The sequence below is a fragment of the Ascaphus truei genome, chromosome 5 (genome assembly GCF_040206685.1).
Source record: "Ascaphus truei isolate aAscTru1 chromosome 5, aAscTru1.hap1, whole genome shotgun sequence".
Classification (NCBI taxonomy): Eukaryota; Metazoa; Chordata; class Amphibia; order Anura; family Ascaphidae; genus Ascaphus; species Ascaphus truei.
Window position 1 is genome coordinate 175,945,654 of NC_134487.1, and position 6,193 is coordinate 175,951,846.

General features: G+C 45.0%; 1 long non-coding RNA gene across 1 annotated transcript; it reads right to left on the reverse strand.

Moving 5' to 3' along the window:
- Positions 1-3,157: 3,157 nt before the first annotated feature.
- Positions 3,158-4,559, reverse strand: LOC142494500 (uncharacterized). Its single transcript, XR_012801490.1, has 3 exons — positions 4,502-4,559; positions 3,824-3,921; positions 3,158-3,736 (listed from the first exon to the last, which is right to left on the reverse strand). It is a non-coding gene; the product is annotated as an uncharacterized LOC142494500 (long non-coding RNA).
- Between the last annotated feature and the right edge of the window lie 1,634 nt (positions 4,560-6,193).

Below are 6,193 nucleotides of genomic sequence, written 5' to 3' on the forward strand. Positions count from 1 at the left end.
TGCTTTCCTGTGGAGGGTTTTTGTCACTTTTTTTACTCACCATAACTTAACTCAGTATTATGGTATAGCCCAGGGTTTCCCAAACTTTTTTTTCCGTGACCCGGTTATTTTTTAACTTCTCCTTCGTGACCCACTAAAAATTTTATCGCCTATAGGGCCTTTACAGACACACACACACGCAGCCACTGACAGACACGCAGCCACTGACACTCACAGCCACTGACACACACACTGATACATACACACAGCCTCTGATACACACACGCAGTCACTGATACACGCACGCAGCCACTGACACACACGCAGCCACACAGATACACACACACACTGATACACACACACACACTCGCTCTCCCCTATACCCACACACACTCGCTCTCCCCTATACCCACACAGACACACACAGTGAATTACAGGCAACGACGGATGTGAGTGACTGGAGAGGGGGCCAGGGGCACTTGGGTGGGTGGGTGGGTGGGTGGGTGGGAGGGGGCTAGGGGCACTTGGGAGGGAGGGGACCAGGGGCACGTGGGTGGGTGGGAGGGGACCAGGGGCACGTGGGTGGGAGGGGACCAGGGGCACTTGGGTGGGTGGGTGGGAGGGGACCAGGGGCACTTGGGTGGGAGGGGACCAGGGGCACGTGGGTGGGTGGGTGGGAGGGGACCAGGGGCACTTGGGTGGGTGGGTGGGAGGGGACCAGGGGCACTTGGGTGGGAGGCAGTGACTGGGTGGGGTGACTTACCTTGCCGCCGGACGCTTTCCCCTGCTGCCCCCGATATCCCCTGCTGCCCGGGACGGGAGGTGGGCTTGGGGGGACGGGAGGTGGGCTCGGGAGGGGGTGCCACGGGAGGTGAGGTCGGGAAGCTGGCCGCGGGGGGAAGCAGGCCGCAGAGGAGCTGGTACTTCCTCCTCCGTCCCATGTTGGGAGCAGGGGGGAGGAAGGGAGCGGGCCCTGCTTGCCCTGCGCAAGAGCGCAGGACCGCAGGGGGAAATCGCCGCCATTTTTTTAAAATTGAGCGGTGGGGACGGGAGACACCGCGCGGCCAGCCTCGCTGCGACCCGGCAATTTTGGTGCCGTGGCCCGGAGCCGGGTCGCGACCCACCATTTGGGAAACGCTGGTATAGCCTATCCCATAGCCTCTCATGCATATCCAGTTAAAATCAACCCCACACTGATGAGACCCATCAAGGTCGAAACAGCTGTCTGTGGGTGGTTTTCTGGGTATGCACCTTAACCCTGGCTGTGCTCAACGCTGTGACCATGCAGCAAGCTTAAGCCTATAGGGAACCATGTTAAAAATGGTTTTTGAGGCAAAAAAGTGACACTGTGAGCTCATTTGCATGTCATTTCCCAGAATCCCTTGCTGCAGTGGAAGTGCTGTATGCTGGGTGATAATGGGGAAAGGTGGGGTTGCAGACCTGCCTAAGACATGCAGATGAGCATACAGCTATATTTGCATATTTGCTTTCCTGTGGAGGGTTTTTGTCACTTTTTTTACTCACCATAACTTAACTCAGTATTACATATATATATATATCTTTTATATATATATATATATATATGTTTGGCAACGCATTTTGCTTGAAAAATACCAGTTATCAATGGCACAGTCTGGTTGGAACAAATCAATTGGTGGTCCATTAATTGATATTGTCAAGAGATCATCTAAACTTGAAGTCTGTAGTTTGGATCTTTTTTTGGATTTAATTGAATTCATGACGCTGAAACCCCTTTCGCATGATGCTGTGGATGTGGGAATGACTGCAATAATAGAAAGCAACTTGATGAATAACGGAAACCTGTCCTTTTGTGATTGTGTTGATTTCAGAATATCCTCTAGCTTCAAATGCTTACATAAAACTTTAATTTCATACCATTCAGAAAGAATAGCTTCTGTAACATTTGCTAGGGGATCTTCAGATATCAAATGATGAAAGTGACTAGTGAGCACCTTCCTCTCAGAATCACCATAATGTATTAGATCAGTACCAGACGGCCACGAAACCGGATCAAAAATGGAACAGGCACCATATACTTCGCAGCGATTGTCCAAAAATCTTTCATTTAAACATTTTATGCCTGCTTTAATTAATGCATTTCTGTCTTGTTCATACTCCAATTTTCCCTGCGGTAGGTGAGATAATTCAACGTCTTGAAATTTTCCAGACATAGATGTATTATCTAGAAATGTTTTCTCTACATCACCTACCGTATGTCCCAATTTCTCCAGTGAAACCAATGCTTGCTCTACATGCAATTTAACATTGCTCAGTAGCAGACTCTCTCGCTGGAAAATTAGGGACAACTTTTTAAAAATTGGAAGAAAATCATGTAAGAAATGTACGGTTACTAAGAACCTAAATTTTTGGAGCATCTTCAGAAATCCCTTGCACTGGTTGGATTCCACTGTATTTCGAGATTGTACAATAGATTTCATATGAACAACACATGACTTCCAATCAGCAACAAGAGATTTGAGAGCTCCAATTTTGCTTGCGACCCATCTTATTTGATTAATATGTTTAACTTTAAAAATTGTACCAGACAATGATGTAGCAACTTTTTCAAGTTCATTTTGCCTTTTGGGCGAACTTCCATAAAATTTAAAAAGCCCAATCTGAACATCGTCTACTTTGGAAATGTAAGTAGCATCTTTCACAGATTTCAGCACACATAACTGTAATTTATGAGCTACACAGTGCACAGAAATCAAATGTTTCACATCATGTTTCACTTTTGCTGCAAGTCCATTAACACTGCCTAACATGCTTGCAGCTCCATCTGTCCCTAAGCCTACTAACTGCTCACTGTTTCGCCAGTGAAGACCATATTTAAGTAACTCTTCTTGAAGTGCATCGAAATATCCTTGGCCAGTACCAATTTGTAATGGAACAATGCTTAAAAATGTTTCCTTAATGCAGCCGTCCTTCCAATATTTCATATACATTATAAGTTGTTCTGTTGTTGATTTGTCAGTGGAACCATCCAGTAATACACTGAAGAATGAACTACTTTTAACTTCAGCGACAATGTCATTTCTTAATTTTTCGGCAATAAATTTGACAAATTCTGCACACCGCTTATCGTTACTATATTGTTTGAGAACATGAACGCCAAGCTTGCGTGCATAATTTAACAGATCTTTTATGTCGCTGAATGGTTTATTGGTTTTAGCTATATAATAAGCAGAATTGAAAACAACACACATTTGTTGAAACATTTCCTTTTCCATCTTTTTTACACATAGCCCCATTGGTGTGCTTTCTGGATTTTTTTGTGCACTCAAAATTTTGGCAAACTTGATATGTAAAGAAGACTTTCCATGATATTTGAAACTTTCTACTTTAAATGGTGCATTGAAAATTTGTCGTATGTGTGTAGGCGGAGTAACGTCAGTCTTATGAGCAAAATTCGAACAGATAATACATGATGCAACATCTGATTCCTTGTTATATTTTAACCATGTGAAATCTTTGAACCAACTGTCTTGAAAAATTCTTCTTTTATGGATTAACTTTGTTGCTATCAGACTGTCTTGATCTGGACGAGTATCTTCTACAGTCTCTGTTTGGTTAACACGCTGTGATGGTCCCTGGTTTTTATCTCCAAAAAAACATGTGGAGTGAAGTTTGTCTTGTCTTGTTGCTCATCTTTGCAGATGTTGGTTCCAGGCAGACAGTGGGTGCTGGAAGGCAGATGGTGGGTCCAGGCTGATGGGTGCGACCAGGCTGATACCTAAAATGTAGAAAAAGCTCTTTCAATTTGTAAAGATGGAATGATTGGCAAACAGTGTGAAGTCAGTATACTGTATGGAACACTTACATGAAGCCAAAATCAGTACACACAATCAGTGCAGGCAGAGGGTGGGCGTTGGAAGGCAGATGGTGGGTCCAGGCTGATGGGTGCGACCAGGCTGATATCTAAAATGTGGATCAGAACACAGCAACTATTTGCCTCCTCCCCCCTCCAGAGTACAGTACTTGATCGGCATGTAACAGCACGGACTGTGAAGCTTGTTAACATGCAATATAAATGACAGTACACTCTCAAAAACAACCCCACTCCTCCACCCAGAAATAAAGAAATCACAACACTTAGTGAAGGCATTTTAAATCTTTATAGCAAAGTCGTGTGTGCGATCAGAAGATACGGCGCAGTGGTTGAAGTCTCCCACCCCCTCCACACAGATTATTCACAGTATGGTCACGTGATAAATTGTCTCTACAAGCGCTGAGCGTTGCACAAGCATTGCCGTCATTATTTGCTTTCATTACATAGCACGCTCAGCGGCACCGTTCCCGCAGCGTTAAGATCAGGGCAGGGTGGTGGGTGTGTGAGCTGCTCCACAGTGAAGCTAATTCTTGAATAATGGGAAACTACTGTGCTTCTTCATATTAACCAAATGCAGGCAGGTTTGCGAATATAAGTGATTGTTAACAATCCCAAGAGAGGTTAAAGCATTACTGTCAGCAAATACACACGAGTGCAGGCGTTCCCTACCTGTCTTCTGCATTAGGGGGGATTCCGAGGTATCCTGGTAGAAGCTTTCTAGTCTGATCTGGAACAAAGCAAGTTAGAAATTATTTTAAAACCTCAATACATTATTATGTGTAGACCGCTGACTACTTGTTTCACTGGGTGGGTGACTGACAGGGTGACTGGGTTACTGACTGACTGGGTTACTGACTGACTGGGTGAGTGACTGACTGGGTGGGTGAGTGAGTGACTGGGTGAGTGACTTGGTGAGTGAGTGACAGGGTGAGTGGGTGACTGACTGACTGACTGGGTGAGTGACAGGGTGAGTGAGTGACTAGGTGAGTGACTGACTGAGTGACTGGGTGTGTGAGTGACTGGCTGAGTGACAGGGTGAGTGGGTGACTGACTGGGTGAGTGAGTGACTGGGTGACTGACTGACTGGGTTACTGACTGAATGGGTGATTGACTGACTGGGTGAGTGACTGACTGGGGTGGGTGACTGACTGGGGTGGGTGACTGACTGGGTTGGGTAACTGACTGGGTGTAGAATGGGACAAATACATTAGGAATAACTGTAGACAGCATAAAAAATGGTTACAATCAAAGAAACAATGTTTTATTTAACAGTGTATGCGGCCGGGAGCACCACCCCTTTGGCACCTCCCGTCCGGCGGGCCCCCCTTCCTCGCGGCCCCCCCACCCAAAATATATTTTTTTAATTATAACCTGCCTTTTTATTTTTTATTCTATAAAAAAAAAAGGGGGGGGGGGAGAATTCAAGGACAAAGCAATGAGGTTCTCTTATAAGTCACCCCCCCCCCCCCTCTTATCCTAATAAATTATTGGGGAATGGATGGGCTAAAATCCTAACTGAGAAAGGCTGGGCAGGCCAGCATTCGGCCCTTCCTGCATACAGCGAGGGCAACACTCCAAAAACATGGCGAATTCAAACCCCTGGCGAATGCAATTTTTCGACGCTTACTGCATGACCCCCAGTGTATCAATACACATCTCATCACTATATATCTCTCCGTCTCTCCAATTTAACCCACACTGGACTTTACCTGTGTATCATAATACCTACTTACCTGCAAATTACAGCTGTTGCTGAGACTACAATTTGACTTTATGAATATTTATGGAACTTATTATGGTTCAAGGTGAATCTTAGAGCTTAGTAATGGCCCATCTCTTGCACATAGCAGAGAAGCACTCTTGCTCAGCAGTATTCTGCCATGACTGCAGACTGGAGCAAGGAATAGTCCGTGCTGTACATAATGTACAAATAGAAAGCACTCATGGTCTTGTAAAAAATATATTTCAATCTATTTGGGGGTTGACGTTTTGGTCTAATCGCAGACCTTCCTGGCCCTGGAAGGCAATTTACAGCCCATCATCCCCTTAAATGGGCCATAAAACCCCATATTTACCAAGCCGTGCTGGAAGGAGTCTTATGAAGTAACACTGCTTAATAGGTATGGCCCACAGGGTTACTGTAGGGTTATGTTGAATTTGCTGTTTGCATGGGGGTGTAAAGCACAGGTAGGGTTAACCAGCTGTAAAATTGTTAATGCTTAAGATGGAGCGGACTTGTGTATCACTTGTGTGCCCAAAGATCATATTTTAATTTGTTTTGTGCGCCAATTTCAGTGCTAAAAAGTAGTACAAACCTGCATAAAATGTGCATTGAATGTATGCATGGTTCATACATGCAAC